The sequence below is a fragment of the Nannospalax galili genome, unplaced genomic scaffold (genome assembly GCF_000622305.1).
Source record: "Nannospalax galili isolate Female #2095 unplaced genomic scaffold, S.galili_v1.0 scaffold319, whole genome shotgun sequence".
Classification (NCBI taxonomy): Eukaryota; Metazoa; Chordata; class Mammalia; order Rodentia; family Spalacidae; genus Nannospalax; species Nannospalax galili.
Genome location: NW_008343413.1, coordinates 44723 through 72359, shown reverse-complemented (window position 1 = coordinate 72359; position 27637 = coordinate 44723).

Here is a 27637-nt window from a genome sequence, read left to right as displayed (position 1 = left end):
ATAATGACTAGATATTTCCAGAATAAAAAGAAAAAAATTTAAAAGCCTAAGCGAGTGATGAAGGTCTGTGTAGGTTATATCAAAGATAAGACAAAGATTATATATTTATATAAATTTTAAATTTCTGAGGTCATAGTTTAGTAAACTAGTTTAAAGAACAAAATATATGTCTAGTCAAAGTTTATCTGAGTACATTTGGTTTTTGCCCAAGCTTTATCCACACAGCACATGGTAATTAAAAGTGCTAGATTGGTTATAACTAACATTCTTAGGTATTTAACAGCCATACTTTGAGGCCTATACTAATCTAGTCAGAGGGACTTAATGGGACCAGTTTTTACCCCTTTCCCTTTAAGGTCAAGTAAGTTCCAGGGGACTATGGGGCATCTCTTGAAATGTCCTGTAACTGTGGTGAGTCACCTTTCCTCTTGTTCAGGAAGGCCATGGAGACCTCACTAGATGGACTTGAACCAGTGTCCAGTCTGCAAAGAGGAGGGTCAACACAGAGGAAACATTTCCTCTATGCTTCCAAGTGAAACCACAACCCAGCAAGGCTTCTGACTTATCCTCACATAGATGGAACTGGTGAGCCCATGACTCCTAAAATGGCTAACAGGATAGATCAAAAGGCATCTAAATGCCATCAGAATTATGGTTCTAAGGAGCCACTATGAGCCTCAAAAATCAAAACAAATCAAAGATTTCACTTATATCCCAGAGCCAGTGGGAAATGTAATACCCCAAGTGCCTCCATTTCATGTAAGTTTAACTAGTCAATCATCTGGTCATAGGACCACCCCTAGGAAGACAGGTCATGCAAAATAGTTGGGCAGAATACCTAGTGCATTAATGAGATAGCAAGTTTTTCCTGCCAGGAATCCCACCTGCTAGTGCAGAACTTCGGAGGAGCCAGTCATGTAGGTCTCTGTAAGTCTGTCTGCCTTTCTGAAAGGCATAATTTCCCTTTGTCTTCTTCATGCCTTTCTTACTAAAGACACTTTCTTTAAGGCTTTGGGCTTCCCCTAGCATCTTATATCTCTTTACTTTCTCTAAATCTTTCTTTTCCCAGCATGTGGTTGCCAGCCAGCCATGTGTCTGACCACCAGGACTTGCTCCCCCACCATTCTCCTTCCCAAGGCAGTGGCCAAGATTACCAGCTTGCCTGCTTTGAGGATTTTGGTTTAAAAGTCAAATAAAATTGTAAAAGTTTTTTTTTTTTTAAGGAGCCTAGACAAACAATGTTATTTTCAAATCACAGGAATTCTCAGGAGGCCACCCAGCTGTGGAAGGCAAATATCTCAAACCAGCAAATCTGACTTCCCAGAAGCCCACACTCTGATCCAGAAGAGATGTGGGAAGGATCTGCTCCAGAGGGCTCCACTCTGCAAAAAGGTCTGGGGATGCTGCCTTAGCCAATGAGATTCTCCCACAAAAATCAGAAGCAGGGAAAGAAGCGCCAGAAGGGATAGCCTTGCCCAACAATGCTCACCCAGCCTGTCTCTTCTTGCAATGAAGCCCTGGCTGGGGCAGCAGTAGGACTGGGACCGGGTTGGTGTTCATCCTACCTCTGACGAGTGGCTCCCCAAGAACATGAAAGCACAAACCAGCCCCCCTGAGAGCTGCACACCCCAGGGGTCATTTGCAGACTCCAGAAGGATTTTCATCCATATCTTGGTTGTGATTACCTTTGAGTGGCTAGGCTCTATGCGGTTTTCCAGTCTTGATATTTTTCTTGATTGTTTGAAGTTTTGTTCATAATAAACCTAAACTATTTTATAATTAGGAAGGAAATATCATACCCGTGGCTGTGGTTTACCCCTTCCACCAGAGAGAGTAAAATATAAACATGGGCTGAGCTACTAACAGTCAAAGCATAGGGAGGAGACGGAAAGAGAGAGATCCCAGTGTTTGTGGAAGAAGCAGATTGTGGCAGCCACAGTCAGAAGGAGCTGGGGTGGAGGACTGGGTTGTAGAAGATGAGTCAAGTCATTCAGGGAAGAAATGACTGGTTGGTGGGACCCACATCCTCCGCATCCATCGCTGAGTTTGGGGCCAGGCAGCTGCCCCCAACTGCCAGGCAAAATTCAGAGGTTCCTCCCTACAGACACTGCTTTCTGAGAATTAAGGCTTCTAGACCTCTATAAACATTTGAGAGCTTCTTCTCATTTGAGAGTTACCTTTCTGCTTCGACCAAAGTTAGCCTGGCATGCCATAGACCCTACCAAATGGTAGCAGAGAATTTGGACATGGATGAGTGTGATGAAGAATCCATTTAGCCCAAGGACACTCACTGTATGGGCCTAGCTAAGTGCTTGCCTAAATGTTTATGGAAAGAATTAATTGTATAGGCTTTTATTTTAATTTTCCTTTTTAACACATAATTTTGCACATATTTATATGCTGTGGTGTCCTATTGATCAGTATTGATCAACACAATGTGCACTGATGAAATCAGTGTAATCCTCATTCCATTTCATATCTCTCTCTCTCTCTCTCTCTCTGTGTGTATGTGTGTGTGTGTTTGTGTGTACATGTGTCTTGTGTATGTGTGGGGGTGCATATGTGCATACATGTAGAGGCCAGAGGATGATACTTGGCATCTTTCTCAATCATTCTCTACCTTGTTTTTTGAGACATAGTCTCTCACTGAACCTGAAACTAACCAATTTGACTAGACTTGCTGGCCAGGGAAATCCAGAGATTACCCTGTCTCTGCCCCCACTCAGTGCTGAAGTCACAGACATGTGTCAACATGTCCAGCTTTTACGTGGGTGCTGGAGATCTGAACTCTGGTCCTCCTGCTTATATGCCAAGTATTTTAAAGATGGCACTGTCTTCCCAACCTTACCATTTCTTTGGTTTAGAGTCCCCTGTAGTTTTTCATAAAGTATATAATAGGTTATAATATTGTGCTGCAGAACATAAGCATGTGCTCAACCTCTCAATATTTTGGTACCTATTATTCTTTCATCTCCCCTCTGAAAATTATGGACCACTTTGGTAACTCAGAGGCATCCATACAGAACTTTGTTAATCTTCTCTGTGTCCCTTCAAGTTTAGTATATGTGCCACTGAAGCAAGAACTGAATAATATACTAATAACTTCATGTACATAATAGCATGGACACTATTATGTTTCAGCTTTGGAATCAGCCTTAAAACACTCAGGAAACTAACTGTGGTTATAGGAAAAAGCATAACCTGACCAGTATTGACAACATAGAAACAAAAGCCAACAGTCAGAAAATGAGGGCAGGAGAGAAAGATGGGAGCTCAGATCACCTAACTCATTTGAGAATCAGAAATACTTTCCAAGGTAATCGAATATAAGTACCTAACTGTTACAGGCATACCTGTAACCCCAGTACTCTAGAAAACAGAGGTAGAAAGATCATGAGTTTGAGACCAGCATGGGTTACACAGTGAACCTGAGGTCATACCAGGCTACATTGAAAGACCTTACCTTTAAAAATAATAAGTATATAAATAAATAAATGCCCAAGTAAAAAGGAAGGAAGGAAGGAAGGAAGGAAGGAATGGTACACAAAGAAAAAAGTGATGGGGAGATATGGGCGGCGTTGGACGGGAGGGAGTGGGCATGCATTTGATCAAAACACCTTATATGCAGGTACGGAATTCTCAATAAAGTTTTTTTAAGTTAAAATAAAACATAAAGGGGCTAGAGAGATGGATCAGTGATTGAAAGTACTGGCTACTCTTGCAGAGGACCTGGGTTCAATTTCCAGTGCCCACATGGAGGCTAACAACTGTCTGTAACTCTGGTTCCAGGAGCTCTGACGTTCCCTTTTCACCTCCACGAGCATTACAAGAGACAGATGCACCTAAATATATGCAGGCAATACACTCATACACATCAAATTAAAATAATAAAATATTTTAAAAAGATAGAAACTAAGCTGGGCGTGGTGGTGCACACGTGTAGTCTCAGCACTTGGGAGGCAGAGGTAGGTGGATCTCTGTGAGTTCAAGGACAGCCTGGTCTACATAGTGAGCGCCAGGCCAGCTGGGGCTACAGGGAAACCCTGTTTCAAAAAAAAAAAAAAAGATAAAAACTAAAATTTCTTTTATTGTTATTCACACATTAAACAACTAAGGTAATAACTGCCAGAAGTTAGAAAGAAAAGGAGAACATGAGTTTAATCCTTAGCTTTATGTGAGTGAATAAATCAGGTAGAAAAAAACAGAATTAAGAGCAGAGAGCATTTGCCTTAGGAAAGGAGAGTCAAGCCAGGGAGAGATGGGATGGGTATCTTAAACTTCCCATTGTAAGTTCTTCTGGCATTTCTCCCCCCTTTTCAGTATTCTTCATCAGCACAAGACAGGAAAAGGTAAGAAGGAAGGGGTGGGGAGGTGGCTGAGGAGGGATAAGCAATGTCATCAGGAGGTTTAATTCTTACTCATCAGGACTTTGGATGCTCTGTAATTACCCACCATGAGACCATGAGGGTAATGAAGCATGAGGTGTCAGATGGTCCAAAGTTGTCTAAGTTGTTTAGTTGGTGTTTCTATCTTCTTCTGAAAAGGACTCTGGCAGTCACTGATTTTGAGTTAGAGCAAGAGCCACAGCAGCCTCCAAGTTCATTAAGGTCCTGTGTGGACTGGCTGCTTATAGCCTCTAATGGCCATTGATCTTCAGGCTGTTCCCAACCCTACCTTTTACAAAAGATTTGACTAGGGGCTCAGGTTGGGCCTTAAACCTCTGGCTCTTAAGTACTTCCACTTGAAACTTCTCATCCTGGCCTATCTCTCTTCCTTCTGGCTTTTAACCTGGTCAACCTAAGGTCATTCGATGCTTCCAGATCTTAGGAGCACAAGAGAATCAGGCATTCTTATTAAGCACAGACAACCCAGGAAATAAACAGTCAAGAAAACTCGTTGTCTAGGAAGATTCTGCATTGGAACCAAAATCAGGCAGCCTAGAATAAACACAACATAGACTTTGGGCCAACTGAGTGATTCACATCCTAAATATGTTCCTGTGTCCCCTTGGCCAGAATATTGAACTTCCCTGATATCTTCATTTGATGTGTAAATTACAGTTTTATCTATGCTTGAATTTGTTGGGAGGATTAAACGAGATCTTATACACAAAGACCCAAGATACTCCAGACTTATCATAGGTGAACAGGTTAGATCCCTTTTCTTCTTCATTTGTCCTGTACTCTTTCCTCTTTATAATCCTCTATAAATGCTTTGCAGACAATCAAATTTAAGGTGGAGTTGTGCTACAATTAATAATACTGCTACTTTGCTAGACTACTGTATTAGTTACTTTTCTGTTACTATGATAAATAAACATTCCCATCTTCAAGCATGTGGAAGAAGCAGAGCTCAAGAAGCTGAACGTGGGGCAAAGTCCGCCCCCAGTGATGTGCCTTCTCTGGCAAGACCACACCCCCAGAATCTCTGCAAACAGCACCACTAACTACGGACCAGATGTTCAAATATGTGAGTCCATGGGGAACATTTCTCATTCAAACCACCACAGCTACTGAGTCGATTTCTTTGGGGGAAAGGCAGCTTGTCTCTAGGATAGAGGATACTTGTGGCTACCAAGGTGTCTTAGGAAACTTTGAAATATTTGAATTGGTGGGATCTTAGATGCTAGCCAGTGACCATTCACCATTTGCATAAAAGACCCAGAACTTGAGATACAGAAAAGTTGCTTAGTTAGTGTTACATATCAGGGTTACTCAGTTCTCATCCCAATGTTCTTCTGAAATGAAAACTATTTCAAGAAAGCTCAATTCTGGAGGTCAAAGACTACGCAACAAAACCAGTATGAAAACATACACAATGAAAAACACCAAACTAGAAAGATGGCAGGTATTTTAAAAGGATTTTTACTTAAAAATGTGAATGTTAAGAAATGCAGTAGTTTAATATCATTGTACTCTAAGATAAAATTTTGTCGGGGAATCAAAACCACCAAGACATGGTGAAATTTTAGAACTGTCTATTGAGGTTGGCTACGGTGGCAGATACCTGTAACCTTCTATGCAGAAGGTAGAAAATAGAGGATGCTGAATTTGAGTCCAGCCTAGGCTACACAGGGAGACTGTCTCAAAGGAGAGGGAAACAGAAAAAGAGAAGAAGGAGAGGGGAAAAGAAAAGAAAAGATAAACTGCTGTATTCTGTCATCAAAAACTCACTGGAAGGTTGGACATGGTGGCACATGCTTTTAATGCTAGCATTCAAGAAGCAGAAGTAGGCATATCTCTGTGAGTTTAAGACTAGCTTTGTCTATATAATGAGCTCTAGGCCAGGTGGGGCTACAGGGAGACCTTGACTCAAAAGGACACACATATAAAAAATTCACCAAGAGGTTGGACATGGTAGCACACACCTTTAATCCAAGTACTCGGGAGGCAAAGGTAGGCAGATCACTGTGAGTTCAAGTCCAGCCTAATCTAGGCCAACCCAGCCTACACAGTGAAACTCTATCCCACGAAAAGAATTTTTTAAAATTCATTAGAAAACAATATGAAGCAAAAAGGGAGGCTTTAGTTTACAAAAATAAACAAAAAAAAAACAAAAAAATAAAACAGTTTATAAACTGAAGTTTCAGGGAGATGGGACCTTTTGTAAGAAAGGAATGTTCTATTAAGAAGCAAAGAGAGGGCCTGGATTATATAAAGTCTTCAACCAGTTCCCAACTGGGTCCACTTATACAAATGAGGCATGCAAGCATGCTCAATCCTGATGGGTCAGTTTTCTGTGAGGGATACAATCATGCCCATTCCTGATTGGCTGATATTTACATACAACTACAGGCTTTATAGGTCACATCCAGGCAGCTGGGGGCTGTTTACCTTGGCAGTTGAAGCAGAAACACACAGGGGAAAAGGCTACCCAAGTTGCCTGTGTTCTTCCAAGAACACAGTCGTGTATGTGACCCCCCCACAATCACCAATTAGCTAGGAGGATCTATTTTGGATGATGTTTGGGACCTTTGTTGGAGATTCAGTTTTTCTTAAAATTCACAATCCCAAGTACAAATATCAGACATCTTGTTCAGCATATTGAACGCATAGCCAAGAATCTACAGTGCAAGGTAGATACAAAAGCTAAAAAAATTCTAGTGTTTTAGCTGAAGAGTTACTACTATACATGTTCATGAACAGGATTCACAGAGTAGAAAACCACTTGGATATACCATTATAATAAACTTATCAGGATGATTTATTTTGGAGCACTTGAAGAGTCTTGATAGCTCAAACACAGATGGGTCAACATTGGCATAGTTAGGGGCTATGATATGCTTAGTGTTAATGTCATACTTATTAAGAAATTTAGTACAGCAGTATTTGTAAGGACATAACTTGTAAGCCTGCTACATTATTACATTATTCACCAGCGATTGCTTAGTGCTAAAAGGTTAGGACTAGAAAATGTCAAGGATGTAGTAATTCACAAGGATGTAGCAAGCCCTGGACAGCTTCTGTGCCTTGAACTGATGATAGTTCTATGGTTTGTATAGTCCACGTGAGGCATAGAACTGTCTTCCTCTGTCTCCTGCACTCCTGACTGATTCATTGAGGAGGTTTAGAGCTGGAAATTGTTTTTAGAATTGTTGAAATGAGTTGACTTGTTTATATGATACAATACAAAAATCTTCATAGCTACTCTTCAAAAACTAGACCATGTAAAATAAACTTTTAGAACATTATTTTGGAGCATATCTGTGAGATATATACTTAGACACTCTAGTTAAGAAAAGTAAGATTCAATGTGTTAGTTTCTAAGAGACTCTTATGTGAGGAACAATCTGGCCCACTTCACTACACTGAAACTGGGCTTGAGTTATGTTCTTAATTTGAAGACTGGACTCCAAAAAGCTATAATGAAAATGAAATGATATTGTTGAGCTTCCCTTTCTCACTCAATCTTGAGAAGATAAAGGAAGAATATAAATTTATATTATTAAAGATAGGCAAAATAATTCTGAATACTTGGTGTGACAACATTGAAATGTCAGAGTTCTCAAGAGAAACACTTCTTCGTAGATTTAGAACAGTAAATGTGAGAAGACATTCATACCTCAAAACAGAGGGAAAGGCCTCAGTGTTCCAGATTTCTATTAGAAAAGAACTGACTTATAAAATACTTTATTCATTCAGCATTCCTCATGTCAAATATAATCAATAGTACACATAATTACAAACAACTTCTTTGCATGGATGGTCAGTTAAAAACAAAGCCATATGTCAATGATTCTTAAATGTAGTCCAGGTCACTCATCTCTGTTACCCACATGCTGGATAGGCTGAGACTTTCAGTTTTTGACCTGAGAGTCTCTGGACTTGAGGGAAGTTTTCGGATCTCACACAACCAGTACCGGAGGCTGCATATATGACTTCAGGAGTGGCACTCTGCCTTGGCATTACCACTGAGTATACAGATGTCATTGGACTGTATCACATGAGACTTCATGTGCAGTGCCATGTGACCCAGGTACGCAGAGCCCTTATTGACTGCAAGAGGTTTTCAGTTCATCCTATGCCTGGCCTTGGCATCTTTGGATAGAGCTATCCTTTAGATATAAGAATATTTTCAATTAATATTTTATTTTATATATATGAGTGTTTTGCCTACATGTATGTAAGTATGCCATGTTCATGCAATGCCACAGAGGCCAGAGATGACATCACATTCTTTGGAACTGGAGTTACTGATGGTTGTGAGCCATGATTTGGGTGCTGGAAACCAAACCCTGGTCCTCTGAAGAGCAGCCAGTGCTCTTAACCTAACCACTGAACAATCTCTCCAATTCCTGAGAATATTTCTTGAATGAGAAATGGCAGGAGTCAAGGAGAAGCTAGTTGGCTTCCTATCAGTGAGACAACTGGGAGTTGAAGTGACTGGGTGAAACAATAAAAGATTGGTATATACTTTGTTTGCAATAGCCCTCCCGTCCACAGAGTTGGACTAACCATAACTCTCTTGAAAATCCTCATCATGGCCTTCGTTCAGTGTGGGAAGTGATGTATCTAGTTACTTAGAGACATGAACACACTCACTGTCTCTGTACACTGAGGAATACTGAGATCTAACAGAAGAGGAGAGCAGAAAGGACAAGCCACGCTAACATGTACTTCCTGCCTGGTGCTATGCTGTACCCCTGTGCAGACATCTTGTGTTTAATCCTTCCAGAGTTGTCCCAGAGCAAGCAAAGGCAATTTTACCTGCCTCTTCTACCCCCGTGTCTTCTGTAAACTGCCTCCTCCAAAATAGAATCGCTATGAGTGACAAGAACATTTCAGAGTAATATTCTCAGGTGGTTGAGCGATTGGATATTGGGTGACTTTCAATTTTCACAGCTGAACTTTAAAATCTCATTAAAGCAGCTTTTTGTTGCTATTTGCTGGATTTAAGTCAGCAGTTATTCCGCAAATGAGCAGGCACAGCAGGTTGTCTCTCTTGGCAAGTATAATAAGGCACCTACCAAGAACATGATCAAGACAGAAAATTATGATTTCAGAACTAAAGCATTGTGAGCCCCTCTGGATGAATTGTTTCCTAGCAGATTTTTTATGGTGACTTTGAAGAAAAAAATGATGTCTCTTTCTTCTCCCCCATCACAGGAAGTGTTTGCATTGGCAAAAATCTTAGATGGGTAGATTGCTAAGGGGTTTGGAAATTTCAGGGTCTGATGCAATCTGGTGTCCTGAATAACCTTAATTAAAAAAAAAAAACACTGGGCCTGAAAAGTATATCTTAGATATAGAGGAGCTCTAAAGGCCCTAGCTGCCCCTTACCGAACATTTTCAAAGTTTTTCTCAGTATGTGCTGGAGGAATCATGAGACAGTCCTGAAGTGGTCCTACTCAGGGCATGCAATGGGCAAGGCAATGCTTTGTGCTGCAAGTGAATCAGACAGAAGCCCCCCTTGAATTGGCTCAAAGTTCCGTGAGACTGGTCAGTCCCCTTCCAAAGAAGGACAAGTTTCCAAAAATTGGACTTTAAGGAAGAAAGAAGGGTTACAAAAAGCACAAGGCAGGGGCACGTCCTACAAAGGGAACTAAAGATCTTACAGATACACATGTAGAATGAATGAGAGGATGCAAAAGGGCTCCTGGGACAGGGAAGGGGGGGGCACTGAGGGGGAGATGGAAAGATGACAGGAAGGTGTAAAGAAAACATCCATGGGAGGGGCTGGGGATGTAGCTCAGTAAGTAGTATATTTGCCTACCATACAGGAAGCCCTGGGTTTGATCCCCAGCACTCAGAAGGTGGAGGTAGGGGCACCAGAAGTTCAAGGGCAGCCTCAGCTACATAATAACGTTGAGGTCAGCCTGGGATACAAGAGACCCTGTTTGGAAAAAAAGGGGGTGATTAAGACATCCATACTTTTAGGCCACTATGAAAAGAGCAAATTTGAGGAAGAACTGGAAGGAGAACAAGACCTTCTAGCAGCCAGGCCCTTTGGGAACCATGTTCTCACTGCGCTGTGATGAGGATTTCACTCCAGGATTTCACTAACTCAGCAGACACCCCACCTCAAGTTGGAGACTGACTTCTTACCTAGCTTCCTCCTTTCCAACTCTCTTTAGCTTCTCCTGAGAGCCATGTGTATGCATAAGAAGGGCTCAGTTGATCAAGTCTATTTCCTAGAAGGACCTATGTCTAAGGTTAGTAATCTGTCCCATCACAGCAAGCCACTAGGAAGAAATTTGAAGACTTGGAATTTTAGGTTCTTTGAAGAGTCTATAGTTATACTGTTCAGAGTCTTGCTTTTGTATCAAAGCTTCCTAAATGGTCCTTAACAGGCAGAAAGCCTGGGACTTCGAATATTCAATGCCCCCTGCCTATAGGTGACTCAGAGCTCATCCTATGCACATCTTAACTTCAGGCCTCTACTCAGTAACATTCGGCCTTCAGCAGGTCTCCCTTATGGGTACAAAGCTCTTGTTCATCCCTGGGACAGCAGAGGGGGAGGGGTCCCAGCATCCATCAGTCAGACCTTGCCTGGGTTGGTAAGGAAAACAAGCCACTACTCAACCTGGCTGGCTGTTTATACTGGGGACAGAGTGCTCCACGCTGGCTGCTCAGGGGCTGCTTCAGGGAAGCTGTTAACAGGCTGGGGTGGTGAATAAAGTGAGCATTCATTCCCTTCAGCTGCTCTTTGCATCATGCTCCTGTGCAGAGAAGAGTGAACAGGATAAGAGCTCAGGTTGAAGAAGGGCCAAAAAGGCCATTTGATATGAACCAGCTCCACAGCTTTTTGGGCCACCCTGTAGGGAGGGTCACTCTGGAGAGTTGAGACATAGCGTCTGCTGAGCAATATGAACTTTTGTTGCCCAGCTTGCCCAAGTCTATAATAAGTCTAGTTAAACATTTCTAGTATTTCCAAATACTTTTCATGATAGTTCCCCCCCCAATGAGCTGCCTGCTAAAAAAGGGTGGATGGAGCACAATGCCCTTCAATTAGTTTGGATGCAGTTCAACCTCTTCTCCCCAGTGCAAAAAGAGCTGAGTCAGCCACTCAGGTCAGTCACTCACCCTCTGCCATCTACTGGTAAGAGGCCCAACTAGGGATCAGGAGAGTCCCTGAGGCCATTCCCAGCCTCATCAGCGTGAACTTGACCTCTGAGCAATTGTGTAACTGTTCTGGCCTTCTATTGCCTCACTTTGAAAATGGGCATGATAACCACTGTCCCACCTCCCAGGGTGGCCATCAGGATGAAATGAGAAAACAGTGACCAGCCCTGTCATACGGGCAAGGTCAAATGACCCAAAGGGCAGCAATTGGCAAACTTTTACACTAAGGTCCAAGTTGTGACTCCTTCAGAATTTGGGAACTACACCAGGACTCTGCAGTGTGCTCTTTGTGCTTTGTTTTGTGCTGTACCCTCTTGGAAGACTGTGAAAGTCATTGCTAAGCTTATGGATGACACACAAGTCCGTATACTGGGCCTGACACTCAGGTCAGACTAGCCCAGCCTTTACTAAAGATGAGCAATAAGTGGAGGCCAGAGGTAGGGCGAGAGGTTGGAAAAAAACTAAATCTAGTAAATAAATAGTATATGAAGTGTGCATAAACGTGTATATTCATAATATTTTCTGACTTGTGACCCATACTGGTGAAATTATTTGAAGTCCAGTTCATGAGCCATAGTGATAGGTTTTTGTTCTTATGACAAATATCTAAGAAAAACAATTTTTTAAATTAAAAAATCTTTATGTGTATGAATGTATTGCCTGCACATACATAAGTATACGTGCACAGGACAGAAGAGGGCATTGGATCCCCTGGAACTGGAGTTACAGACAGTTGTTAGCTGCCAAGTGGGTGCTGGGAATCAAACCCAGGCCCTCTGCAAGATCAGTCGGTGCTCTTAACCCCTGGCCCATCTCTCCAACCCTGAGAGAAACAATTTAAGAGGAGGAAGTCCTTTCTTTTGACTCTGTTTCAGAGGTTTCAGCCATTGTCACTTGGCTCCACTGGTATGGGCCTGTGGTGAGGCAGAGTAACATGACAGAGAGGCTGCAACAGAACAGAGCTGCTCACTTGGTGGGGGGCCAGGCAGCACAGAAAGACAGGAAAGGGTTAGGGACAAGGGGTAGCTTTCTAGGGCACACCCCCAGGGACCTACTTTCTCCAAATAGACCCCATCTCCCATCAAATTATGAATCCATCAATGACTAATCTACTGATGAGATCAGAGCCCTCATGATCTAGTTACCATCCAGTGATGGATCCCCTCAACTGGGAACCAAATCTTTAACACATGAGTCTTTTAGGGCATACTTCATGCCCAAACCGTGACAGCCATTTTGTTCACGTGCTCCTGGACTAATTTACCCATTTTTGAGCCCTTCACTGCGTAGTCTAGAGCGTCTCTAAATGACACTTGGAAGCTTCGTCTTCACTTGGTTAATCTTCATTCCTAAGAGGATCATTAGTCCAGGCCATCCTTCCTCCCTAGTCAGCACTGCTCAGACATAGCTCCTCTGGCCCTTACTCTCAGGCAAAACAGGCAAAGGCCACTTATAGGAATAGGATACCAGTGCTCATATAAGAAGCAATTAATATTACCTGTGATTATAAACATACAAATAGTAATGTGTCAACTGTGTTTTTGTGTCATCATTTCTCTGGTGAAATAATCTGACTTCATCACTGTCATTTGCACAAAGGAGAATGATTATGACGATTTGAACAAATAAGACCATGTGACAGTTAATCTTGATTGCCAGCTCCACTAGAGACATACCTCTGGGCGGGGCTGTGAGGGTGTTTCCAGGAATTGTCAACTAATGGGGGAGACCCTCCCCAGAGTGGACAGCTTCTTCATGAAGTGGCTCAGATGTAAAGAGGTTAAAGGGAAAAGCAGCGCAGCTGTTTGCTTGCCTGCCTTTGCTTCTTGATGGTAAGTGTGACCATCCTCTGCTGCCATCAGAACCCAGCTCCTTTGGCCTTCCAACGTGGACTGGAAACCAGCACCTCAAAAGGAATCTTCCAGGCCATTGGTGGCTCATTGGACTGCTGAGGCACCCAGCTTTGTGGACGGAGCACCTATCAGGTTTTCAGCTTCTCCAGCTTACAGTCATTGTAGTCCTACCAAGCCCCTGTTGTATAAGTCAATCCAATAAATCCTTCATAATAGATTTTCATCCTATCAGCGCTGATCCACTGGGGAACTCTTTACTAACATAGAAAGCCAAATTTCATCATTTCAGAAGGTCTGAGTCCTTCTGTCCCCAAGGCAAGGCAGGTCCTTTTTCACTTTGTATGCTTCTCTCCTTTCTCTAGCCTCATTCATTATTCTAAGATATCCAAAGAGCCTAGAATGAAGCCCTGAATGAGTATGGCAAATAACAAACAATACTTATTTCATCTCTTTCAAAGAATTTCCAAAAAAAATGGTGAGTCAGTAACTCTCATCTAGACTAGAATAAATTAGTCAGGCTGATGTCACAGACACCCATCCTAGAAGTAGAGCTGGCTCCATGTATCTTGCTTTGGTTGGCAAGTGTAGAAACCAATACAATAAATGCAACTTGGTGAATGATTCATCTTTCAAGACCCAGTACAAACAGGCCTCTGTGAAACCTCTTCTGAATCTCACAAGAAAAGTTGTTCTACTTTTCTCTTCTCCCTCAAAGCTGTGTAGCAAACAATATGAGCTCTCCAAGAGTTACTTATGTGTTTTACTCCTCCACGAGTCTATGAACTCCTGATCAACAGAGGCTGTTAGTCTGTTGAGTCTAGCCCAGTGCCTGGACTCAGAAGCCTCTAAGAAATGTGTAGTGAATGAATGAGTGACCTGGAACCAGATCGCAGAAGGGTTTGAGAGTCCAGCAGAATGATTCAGTACTGTGCTCAATGATATCTACTGTAGTGTCTGTAAAACGATTCAGTGGTTCACAGGAAGAAAACGAAAGTCCTATTTACACTTCCCTATCACAAATTAACCACGAAAGTAAGCGATGGTTAGATTTTATGCAAACTGATACTAGCACATGCATTTAATTGAACAAATGGTATTAAATATTAAAAATCGCAGACCAGGGGCTAGAGAGATGACACAATGGTTGTGAGCACTGATTGTTCTTACAGAGGTTTGGTTCCCAGCACTCACTTGGCATCTAATAACATCCATAACTCCATATCTGGGGGATCCAGTGCCTTCTTCTAGCCTCCTCAGGCACTGCACAACACAAGTGCACTTACATATATGCAGGCAAAGCACTCATACACATTAAATAAAAATAAATAAATCCAAAAAAAATGTGTGGACCACAATTATAAACAATGGGGATGCATTAAAAGAGTCTAAAGGGGGAAACACATGAACAAAGAGGGTAGGTGAATCAGGCCTGCACACAAAACGACACCATGTGTAGAGTTCTAAGGAGGGTCTTACAGAGAAAGCGACTAGACGAATGTGACGAATGTGGGGCAATAGAATGAGGGGAAAGAAGACCAAGGAAGGCATTGTTACTGTTGTCTCTGTTACTATCATTACATCTTTAGGACCAGGTGACACACTGGCCAGCAGTAAGGAGCCCCAGGAACACTCTCAAACATACTTCTAAAATGAGAAAGAAGCTGACCTTGGAGGGGAACGTAGAATACTTTGCTCTAGGCTTACACTATAGAAGAGTCTTTTTTAAAAATGTGGTAACAAATCAGGGCTCTCTGTCAGGCCTGTTCAACCCTAGCATCTTAGAAAAGGCTATTTATAGCCTCAGGCTATTGCAACAACACAGTGTAATTGCCCCATGGGCGGCCAGTGAGTTGGTTTGAGCCACTGCTGGGTGAGTGACCATCTCCCCACTGTTTCCTGTTGGTTTAGGAGGCAACAGAAGCAAGTGGATTTGTTTGTCAGTTGAGCAACCTGCCGATAGCCTGCCTAACCTGACTTTATCCGTTTAAACATTAACCACCTCTTAAAACCTGTGTATTTTGTGCTCAAGGCCAAAGAGGACCCTCAAGAAGGAGGAAGAAAAAAAGAAGTGGAACCTCTATCAATAGTTCATCTATTCCATGGCATCTGTTAAATGTTCCTGGGCTCTGGGAGCTGTAGAACACAATTTCTACCCTTAGAGACTGGCTGTCTGTTGAAGAAAACACATCAGCCATATAAATAAAGATGGGAGAACATGTCCTCTGCTGTCACTGGGCTGTCTACTGGGCCTCTGTGCTCTTCAGAGACAGTTTCACAGAGAAAAAGAAAGATCAGATTTCTGAAAGTCATCAGAGTCTTCCTAGAGTGGTGGCTCTCAAACTTTAGTAAGTAAGCAAAAAGTGATCTGGAAGATTTTTCAAACATAGCTTTCCCACTGAAAGCCTTAACCCTGTGCCAGTGCTGTTAGTTCACATGTGTTCCTTCCATTCTACAGGCTCCAGAAGGGTGTTCTCATGTGAGCCTCTTGCACTTAAATGGTTAGGAACTCCGTTAACCAAAGTCAGAATCTCAGCACTACCACCTACCAGCTCTGCCACCTTGGGCAAGTCCCTTCATTGCCCTAAGTCTCAGTCTCCTCACCTTTACAGTGGGCAAGGAATCATATTTACTATTCAGGTTAAATAGGCACCTCAAACAGTATAGCCCTCAAAGAATGTTTGCTCTTCTCGTTATGAATATTTATATCTTCACTTTTACTCTAATCCCTATGGATTCAGATGCTAATAATGTTTATTGAATTAGCAATTAAGATTTGTAACTGCACTGCTGCATCTAGACATTAGTCCATTTTAAGAAGGCATGGGCAACTCAATATATCCATTCATACATAAATATTTTATGCTGTTTCCTGTCTGTGAGGATTTGTTTCGAGTGGAATTAATCTAAATAAGCTGAGACAGTCTCCACATCCCTCTCCCTTTGCGCCATTGCTTCAAGCTGCTTCCCTCATCTCTGTCCCCACCTTATGTTTGTGCTCTGCTTCTGAAACAAATTGGAAAATGGTGGCTATTTAAAAGGACTTTAAACTATGTCTCAGTTCTTTGGAGGAAAGAGCGGCAGGACTCTACTGAGGTTTTCGAAATGTTTGAGTCTTGCATCTCCTCCTGTCCATTTTCACCCTGTGAAATGAGGTGAGAAAAACCAAATAAACTCCACAGTCCTTTTTCATTGCAGTTGTCTGTGATCATCTTCGTGCAGAGCTGGATTTTCAGGCTGAAAAAGGTAAAGCAACTTTTACAAACAAATATAAATTAATAGCTACAGATGGCTCCTGTTTTAATGATTTGACTTAGAAATTTTTTATTCTACTATGGCGCAAAAGCAATAACCATTCAGGAGACACTGTCCTTTGAAATTCGAATGTTCATCTGTTCTCAGGCTCGTGATAACAGTCTGTTCCTCTTTCAGGATGCTGGGTAGCAGGAGGAGCCTCAGCTCCCATCATCCACTGTCAACCTGAAGAGAAGCAAAGGAGACTCTACAGTGAGCTGTCTCACTAGGCTAGGATGCTTTGTAGGTTAAGTATGCTCAATGAGTTACTATGTAGTCTAGACTGGTCTCGCTCTCACAGAGGTCCATCTGCCTCTGCCTCTGGAATGCTGGGATCACAAGCCTGGCTCAACTTACCATATTTTTAACTTGCGATAATGGGCTTATTGGGACTGAACCCTGTTGTTAAGTTGCTAATTCCCTGATAAGAAAGGTCTGAGAAGGAAAATAGGTGCAAGAGTTCCTGTTTGTTCTGTCTTCTACTTGTTTTCACTGTTTACTGGAGGTGACTGCAAGGCCGAAAAAAATGTCTTGTCTGAAAATTCTTTTGAGTTCAGGAATTCTGAGGAATGATAGCAAAGGTGGACCATGCTCAGAATTAAAAAAAAAAAAACTTAGAAACTCTACATAATAGAAAATTAAATATGAAGAGGAAATGCTCCATAAACATAGGTGACACACTGGTCACAAATCATCTTTCACCTTTGTTCCCTTTCTTGGAGAATGTAGCTGGGAGCTTCTAACTATCCCTCAGAGACTGCGGTCAGGGATGGCCTCCAGCCTGCCCTCTGCCCTGCCCTGCCACAAGAAGAATATCGTAGAGTCATGCCCACACAGCAGAATGAGTCCAAATGCAATTCCTCAACTTTTGTCCCTCTCCATCCAGGGACTTACTTTGAATCCATTCTCCCTTTTGGACCATTGTTTCTCATCTTTTATTCCATGTTATTTCTGAAAAGCGTTTTTTAAAACATTCATATTTGCCTGCTTCCCTTAGAGATTGTGCAAGGCACCTGCTGGGCCCAGGCCTGTCCCACGAACTCAGGGTGGACTGTGGCAGCTCTGGCTCTACACTCTCACCAGTATTGATTAATAGGTGATGATTGGCGGTGGGAATGCTTTCCTGTCTCAACATGGAACCCAGAGACTCCATAGTAAAAGGAATCATCCACTTAGTGACTATTTCTGGAGTACCATGTCTGTTCTCTGAGGCATGCTCAGAGGCTGGGAGGTAGAAAGTGCAGAGGGCCCAGGGGGAGAATGACTAGCGTTGTCTTAGGAGCTAGGCAGGGCCATGTAGGTCAAAAGGAAAGCAGGGCAGCTAGGAATAGAACATAGAGTGTTTGTGTTAAGAGTAAGGGCTGGAGGAAGCACGAATCTACTGTTGGGACCTGCAGTATTCTCCAAAGATTTCTGCATTTAAACGCTTGCTCTTCACCTTGGTGCTTTGAGACATGCTGGGAACTAGGCAGACCTAACAGGAATTATCTGTGTCATAGAAAGCATGCCCTTGAAGGGGATGTTGGGACCCTAATCTTTCTCCTGTTTTTTTCTTTCTGGTCATGATATCAGCAGTTTTCTGACAAATGTTCCCCGCTATTACTGGCCATCACCCCCACCAAAAGCCTAAAAACAATGGGTCTGATTGATCATGAAATAAACCTGAAACTGTGACCAAAATAAACCTTTTCTCTTAAGTTGATTATCTCAAATGTTTGTTACAGAAACAGAGGGATGAATGGCACACATAGTTTATTCCAGAAACAGCAGGTTTTTCCCAGTACCTCTGGTTGGTCAGTGATGGGAGAGGCTGCTATGAAGAGATGCTAAGCCATTTGGACTTGATCCTGTATGAATTTTAGATGTTCCAACTTAAAGCAATCTATTGAATCAGCATCCTAAGGGTACTCCAGCGATTGTACATTAAACTCAAAAGGGATGAGTGAGAGAAATGTCCCCAAAGCAAGCAGCAGACATAATTCTTGACCTGTGGAAACTGCTGTAGAAAGTGGAAATCATCATCCCAAACTTTCAGCGTAATAGGACCAACTATCAAATCCCTCCACTTGAACTGGAGAGGTGGCTCGGTGGTTCAAAGCACTTGCTGTTCTTCAAGAGAACCAGGGTTTGGTTTCTAGCACCAACATGATGGCTAACAACCATCCCCAGTTCCAGGGGATCCAACACCCTCTGCTGAGTTCTGTAGGTATTGCATGCATGGATGCATTAACATACACAAGCAAAACACTCATACACCTAAAAAATAAAATATAATAATTTTTAAAAAATCCTCCATTTTCCAAATTTGTTTCACCGTGCTCCTAGAAGACAGAAAGCTCACCTCCTACTGCTCCATCACAGAACAATGAGAGGTTATAAAGAATGGAATTTCTGCAAAAGTGCTTCCTAACGTAAGCAGATCAACAGCCAGTATTGCGGGGTACATGGGCTGTTCGGAGGGTCTAACCAGGATACAGACCTTTGCAGAGTTCCTTCCCAGAAAAAGTTATTTCCTCTAACTTAACTTTTGGACAGAAACACACAGAAGTGAGGAAGGATTTGCACAGCCAATCAGAGCAGGCAAATCCGATTTCATGACCAGTATTATTATTGCTACTCAGAACACTAACTCTAGGGAAGCAAAGGTAAAACTGTTCTACAGAGTTCTGGCCTTTTTGCATCACTGCTGGGGGAAATAGTGGATGAATAAAGCCAGTTTCTCTAACAGCAGGATCTCTAAGGCCTTTAATACACTAATATACTGTGAATTCAAAGGAGGTACTTGTATACGGTATTTCTCAAGCTGATTTGACTACCAAATCCCTTGCTGTTTCCTGGCAAACACTGTCTGGAGACCTTCCAAGACTCTCCTGAGATATTAGAGTCCACTGTGTCCTATATGAAAAGGGGAAAACTCCAGCTTCCAGAGGAAGTCAGAGGTAACCTGCAAGCCAGGAACAGAGGAAGAAGTTGCTCAGAGGCTCCAGCCACATAATGTCCTGGCTCCCCTCTTTGCTGCTAAGCCTTGACCTGCAGACTTCCATACAGAGTCCTGCCCCCACAGTTCTTAGCCAGGACCTGTTCTACTTCTCAACTGTCTTTGTTAGCAGCTCAGACTAGCAGCCTCATCCCCAGTTCCACCGACCCCTTTGCTTGTTTACTCATTCATTCATTCATTCATTTTTTACAGTGCTTCACTCTGTAGCTGTCCTCAAACACAACCCTCCTGCCTCAGTAAACCCTAATTGCGATAATTACAGGTGTATACCACCACACATTGATCCTTGTTTCTTTTAATTTTTGCATATGTATGTGTGTGTGGTATGTGTGTATGTGTGTCCACATGTATGTGGGTGCATGTGTGTGCACATGCATGTGGAGGCCAGAGGTTGAAGCCAGGTATCTTCCTCAATTGCTCTCTACTTTATTTCCTGAGGCAGGGTCCCTTGCTGAACTCAGGGCTTACCAACTCAAAAAGTCTATGTAGCCACCTTGTCCCAGAGATCACCTGTCTCCACTTTCAGAGCCCTGAAATTACAGGCAGGCCACCGTGTACTCCTGGCTCTAGAGATCAACTCCAGTCCTCACATCTGTACAGCAAGTGTTTTATCCACTGATCCATCTCTCCTGCCCCTTCTTGAGATTTTTCACCCTGGCCATGAGCTTATTATAAGAACTCAACAAGAAGGACCCAAATTTGTTTTAGCATCTCTATTCTCTCATTGATGTAACTTTGCCTATGAATATTGTCTCTTTCCTCATATTTTTAAGTTTTGGTGTATTTTTGCAGGGAGGCGTCCTCGTGGGCTCTTTCTGCTCTGTGATCTCCCTCTGCTGCTAGTGATTATTTTCATCAGCTTGTGTGTGCCCCTGGGGTTCAATCTGCTTTTCCGTCTCCATACATTATCTCCCTTGTTTTCGTGTCTGATGCTTTTGGGTTTCCTTCTTTGCAGGCAAGGAGAAAGCTAATTTGTTTTTGCTTTTATGTTTAGTACTAAAACCAAGGGTAATACTGTTTCAGTATGATCTTTCCAGAACTATTTGCCCACAGTACTCTGAACAGGAGCTTCTTTGGTCTTTGTGCCCCAAAAGTTCATATGTTAGAAGTTTAGGGGCTGGAGAGATAGCTCAGCTGTTAAGAACACTGGCTGTTCTTGAAGAAGACCCAGGTTCGAATCCCAGCACCCACATGGCAGCTAACAACTGTCCGTAACTCCAGTTCCAGGGAATCTGACAGCCTCTTCACGGGTGCACTTACCTCACCCAGGCAATACATGCATACACACAAAATAAAAATAATAAGTAAAATATATTTTTAAAAAAAGAAGTTTAGTGTGATACTGTGAGAGGTTGTGGGGCCTTTAAGAGGTGCACCCAAAGGCTGAGGGAATGTCTAAGTAAAGCTCTTGCCTTTCGGGTATGACAACCTGAGTTTGGCTCTCCAGTACCCATATTTTAAAAAACTGGGTGCAAAGAAAAATATCTTAAGGCATGCTGGTGCATGCTTTTAATCCTAGCACTTGGGAGGCAGATGCAAGTAGATCTCTGTGAGTTTGAGGTCAACCTGGTCTGCCATAGTAAGCTCCAGACCAGCCAGAGCTCTGTAGAGGAAACATGTCTCAAAAAAACAAAAAACAAACTAACTAACTAACTAAAAATAATGAAACGCTGGGTCCATTGGCATGCAGTATAATCCCCCCACTGGGAAGATAGAGACAGAAAGGGGCTTACTGCCAGCTGGTTTAGCCAAATCAGGCAGATCCTATCGAAATCAGGGCCAGCTTGATCTACATAGTGAGTTCCAGGCCAGCTCAGGCTCAGGGAGATCCTGTCTCAATGCCCCCCCAAATTTATTACTTACCTACTTAATTAATTTGAAAGGCAATACAGAAGACATCTGATGTCAACCTCTGGCCTCTATACCCATGTGCACAAAGGTGCACATATACACACACATACACAAACATACACACATACAGACATAAATACACACACATACAAACAAAACACACACACACATATACACATACAAACACACATGCACACATATACACACGTATATTCACATACACACATGAATACATATACACATATACACATACTATACAAATACAGATACACACACACACACACACACACACACACACAAAATGAAACCAGGTCACCCAGTATGGCCCTCACCTGTGGGCAACCTTGGCCACCCCTTCAAAGCAGTGGTTGGCGGGGGGGTCCCATCCAATGAGGCTGCCTTCCTCTGGAGCAGAGGTGCAGTTGGAGTTACCTGCACCTCCTGGTCCCCCGTTTCTCTTACTTCTATGGTGAATTGCTGGTCAGGTCTTAAAGCCCTCCACAGACTCACCTGCACAACATTTGGCTGCCTGTCTATCCTGTCCCTAGCAACTCCTGCTCTGTACAGATCCACCCACATCTGTGCTCAGGAGACATGGAGGGGCCCCTTTGCTGAGTTCCAGCGCTTTTCCTTTGTGTCTACTCACTTCAGCACCTTTAGACATGTTGGTCTAAATCATTTAAATCCGCCAGAGCCTCACCAGCCTCATACAGATCATGCCCGACCATGGGGCTTAGCACTGCCACCAAACCTCCATACCAGTCTCAAGGGTCTTGCTAAGCCAGTTTCTTTCTTAAGTCTCCTGTAAACACAGCCCTGTCTGGGCCCGTGAACTGGGCATCAAATACAGCTTCCCTCATGCCCAGTTCCGTCAACAGAGCCTGTCCTTCCTCAGTGGTTTTCCGATCTCTAATATTCATGGGAATCTCAGCTGGAGATACCCATGTATCCCAAATGGCTCATATGAGCCAATCCATCATGGACTAGTTTCCCTCATGTTGTCTTAAATTGTGAAGTCTTTATTTCAAAGAGGGATGAATGGCTATGTTGCTTAACTTCTCTGCTTCTGTAGAACTTAAAATGATTCCATCTGCCCACATATCCCATAGCCTCACAAGCCAGGTAGCCACAGACTCCTTCATAACTTGTTTAAATGCCTTTCCTAGTTCTAATAGTTCTGGTGCTGAGTATTCTCTGATTATCGTGGTCTCCTGTGTTGGGCTATTGTTAAGACCTCCATCTGCATGTTGGACCATGGATTTTCCCTTTCTTTGAATTAGAGGTCGGACCCAAGGAGCATATCCCATCTCCCACTGTCTCTAGGTCATTTCCTTCTTCCTCACTGCCTGACTCTTCCCAAGGGTTCCAGGGTTTAGGATCCAGGATGGGCATTTTATTATCATTCTGATCTGAGCCTGTTTTCCCTTTTGACCTCCTAGATATAAATATGGCATGCTAGCACCTCCATCTCCTTTTCTCTCTTATCTAATATACTGGTAAGGCCAGAGGCCAGTACCAAAGAGGCCAGCCTCATATCCCTCTCCCGTTCTAATTTTTCTCTAACACTTTCAGTTTCCCTTCTGGCTAAGGCCTCCACCTGGGACAGATTTCTTATTATCAATAGCAGCGGCCAAGCAACCTCTGCCACTGCTTTTTTGGCATTTCTGTCCCTGGTGTGCTACTCCCAGAGATTGTAGAATCTGTTCCAGACCGTCTTCTGTTATCAGGGCCTCTCTATACTCATGTGATGGCCCCTACCAGTCAAGCAGGCATGCCACCCCATACCATCTACAGGATGGCAGCCACCCTGTATTTCTCCCATCGCCCTCAACTGTTTAGAAGGCCTCACCCTAGTTACACATCTCACTGTCCACTGCATTCACCATGCCACTGCAGCCTCCCCCACCAAGTCTATGGGAATGGCCCACCAGGTTAACATTTCCTCAGCCCACACTCTCCCTCTGCCCCACTTTACTTTGGTTGTTGGTCTCTTTCCCCATATCAGGGACATCATCAACGCTCTTCCAAAACTCATTCTCAGCTTCCTCGTATCCTGCCGGGCTACACCAATTGTAAGTCAAATTCACTGCTGGGAGGTTCATGTGGCATCCAATTCCCTTCTCCCAAGGTCCTTGAGACAGCCTGAGAAAAAAAATTCTCCAAACCCTGATTTGAAGAATCTTAACGAGTTTATTGGACTTGCTAACTGAGCTTGGGGTGCGGGTTTACTTACAGACAAGCGGGCACCCCCCCAATTCACAGCTGATGCCGAAAGTCCACACCCAGACATAAATCCTGTGGTTCCAGACAGCCTTGCAAAATGGTGAGAGACCAGCCTGATGGTTTTCCCAACTTTTATACCCTTAGCTCTTCCCCGGCAAGCGGCTATAGACAACTCATTGACTGGAAGAGGGGAGGGGAGTGGCTTCTTTGCAGAGTGTGGGAAGGAGGAGGGTTCATGGCTTATCATCACAGGGTCAGAGGAACATCTTCCAGGTCACACTAGCTCCAAAGAGTGACACCCTGATTAGACTCTCTTAGAAGTTTCAGGGATTTCTTCTTGGTCATAGGCAAACCTCCATACAGCTGGGTGATAGGGACACCACAAAGCAGCCCGGTGTAGCACTGTGACCTTCTGCTAGTTGAGTAGGGAACTCAGATGGGACTTTTAATGCCAAAATTAAAGACAGAGGTTGGCAAGATGAAGTTTGCCACAGCCTCTCAGAAACATTCATCCATTGAGTCATCTGAAAAATATTTATAGAGAAAATACCAACAATCCATGGTGTTAGGGATACAGAAGAAAGGATCTCAGACAAGATTCCTGCACATGGAATCTATATTCAAGTATTGAAAGGAAACAGACATGTTTAATAGTAAATAATAAATAAATAGTTTTAAGTCTGAAGACAGCTAGCCACTATATATAAAATGTAAGTGACTGAGAAGGAGGGCTATTTTAGACACAATGCTCAAGGAATTAATCTCTAAGAACATGGCATTTACACATAGATCTGCATGATAAAGCCAACGTGCCACTTTGGGTACTCAGAGTGTGCTGGGTGGATAGACTAACTAATGCCTAAAACCGTAGAATTTGATTAAACTTGAGTGAATAATGAGAACAGTATGGTCGGGGCTGATGATCAAAGAAGTTGAGATTGAATTAGGTCAAACAGAAGGACACAGCCCAGATCCAGTAAGGCTTTAGTAAGTTTACCTGAGACAGCTGGGCTGGTAACACACACCTTTAATCCCAGGACTCAGGGGGCAGACAGGCAGATCTCTGTGAGGTTGAGGACAGCCTGGTCTACAAAGTGAGTTCCAGTTCAGCCAGGGATACACAGCAAGACCCTATCTAAAAAGCAAATTTGCATGACATAATTGTATTTTGTAGTCACTCACACACACACACACACACACACACACACACACACACACAATCCCAACATTTGAGAGGCTGAAGCGGGGGAACTGAGAGTTTGAGGCCAGCCTGGGCTACATAGTGAAGCCTTGTCTCAAGAAAAAAGAAAAGAAGAGAGAAGAAAAAACCGTGGATACCCAGAAGAGTGACGGTGGAGACTAAAGATGCTTACCTAAGATGCTGCTCATCACGCAGGCAGGACTTGGGCTCCGAGGGAGTGAATGACTGGCAATCTTCTCAAATGTTCTTAGCCTGGGAGTAACATCTTCTTTAAGAAAGATTTTATTTATTCTTATTTTACCTGTATGAATGTTTTACCTGCATATATGTGAATGTACCCACGCATGCAATGTTCATAGAAGCCAGAAGAGGGCATCAGATATCCTGGAACTTGATTTAAGGATGGGTGTTAGCCACCATATGGGTGCTGAGAACCCAATCCAGGTCCTCTGTAAGAGCAGCTGGTGCTCTTAACCACTGAGCCATCTCTCCAGTCCTAGGAATAACATCTTGATGGGACTTCTGAGACAGCTGACTCCTTGGGCTAGTGAGTTCAAAGAGGGAGACTATGTGAACTCAGGAGCAGTAAGCAAAAATCTAATGTTCTTTAAGTAAGTGTTGCTAGAAGGGACAGGTGAGCAAGGCAGTATGGGAACCCAGAATTCAGAGAGGCTATAAATTTAAGCTCCAAGACAATCCTTCTGCAGTGTCAAGACAGAATCAGGGTTGTGGGTTATAATAGCTCCTTCTTGGAGGAGCTAAAACACCCAGTGCCATAGGCTGAGTGTTTTTCCCAGCCCTAACTCCAGGGCAATGATATTTGAAGAATGACCCTTTGAAAAGAAAGTATGTCATGAGGGTAGAGCTTTCATGGACGAGATGAGAGCTCTTCAAAAATTAAACCCCACAAAGCAATCTCATCCTCTTTCCCCCACATGGGAATCCAGTGGTCTACAACTTGGAAGACAGTCCTACCAGAACCTGACCATGCTGACGCTTCCACTCTCCAGCACTATAAGGAGTAAACTTTGTTGGAGAACCAGCCCAGCCAATGACTCTCTGTGACAACAGCCCAAATGGACCAAGACACACATATGAATTCCTAATAGGCCCTAGAATTACTGTTCGCATACTGTAGGTGCCCTAACAAATGCACAAATCTATCAAAATAAATAAATGTAAAACTGGAGCTCTGATATTTATGCAGGGAGAGCCCCCAGAAGTGTCCAATATGATAATAGTACAAATTTCAGCAGGAAAAATGTTTTCCTTGATCGTTTTCATGGCCTGGTAGGCAGCACTCCCTGGAGAAGAGCTTTTCCTTTCCATGACTATTCTTTTCTTTGCATGATAGTTTTACATCGGCTAATATGCAGTGTGATACTTAAAAAAAAAAAAACCCTACCAAATAGAAGGTGTTTTGAAAATGGTCAGCCTGCTCAGTTCCCTGACAAGCCCTCTTCCTTGGCACAAGGTGAGGCTTTGGACTGTATGAAGGATGAATGGGTCCAGTTTGTCTTCCTCAATGTGCACAGGGCCAGAGTCATCACTTGGTTCCTAAGTTTGAATAGAGTGCCTTTCATGAAAAGATCCCAAGACACTTCACAGCTGCTAAAATGATCCTGAGCAAATATTTGTAGCCACACAGTACAGGTGGGTATATGGGGGCACCAAGAAGAAAAAGGATTAAACCTGAGAGTGAGCTGCAGAAGGAGGATCAGAATCCGGGCCCTGAGCCAGATCAGAACCCTGGATTCAGCAGCAAGCCCAGGAAGGGCCTCTGGGATATCATGGTTGAGAAGAGGCACCATCAAAGCAAGCACAGGTTCTGCAATAGGAGCTGGTTGTCTGCTGCTTCCTGATCTGATGCCCCTTGGGCACATGTGCACATGGTGACTTGGTAATACACAGCCCTAAGCGACCAGGGAGCTTTAATCATTAAAGCACTCTAATTACGTTGGCAGTGTCTAACAGAGAACATATGTAGGAGAGTGTTTTCTGTGTTCTTGACAGACTCATTTTATAGCTTCAATTAAACCCATTTCCTGTGTGCCTGGGCCCCAAAAGTCAAACATACAACATGAACACCTAACCACGTCGCTAAGATAAAAATGGATGTTACGTGGTCTGCCTGTTGTAGGCTATGGACTGGAGTCCAAGGCTGGGGCCAAAGCCAAGATTAAAGAATATCTTTCCAGGGGCTGGAGAGATGGGTCAGTGGTAAAGAATACTTGCTGCTCTTCCAAAGGACCTGAGGTTGGTCTCCAACACAATGATGTGGCATCAAGCAACTTACTCCAGCTCCAGGGAATCTGACATCTTCCAGCCTTCACAGGTACCCGCACACATGTGACACACATACACATAAATACAAATACATCTTTATTATCTCGGGAAAAAGAATCCTTCAGTAGAGGCTTGATGACAAAGGCTGCCCATCCTTGTCATTGCTGCCTTAAAATAAACAAAATTATCACCCTAATGTAGAGTCCTATTGAGGATACCCAGGCATCTTCAAATGGACGTCATTGGAACTGATTAGCTGGGTGGACCTGGAGGAGGAAGATGAAGAGAAAATAAGGATTCCCACATGCACCGTGGGCTGCCATCCATGATGCTTCTTACCTTATTTGGTCCTTAGAGGCTAGTCTGTCCTAGG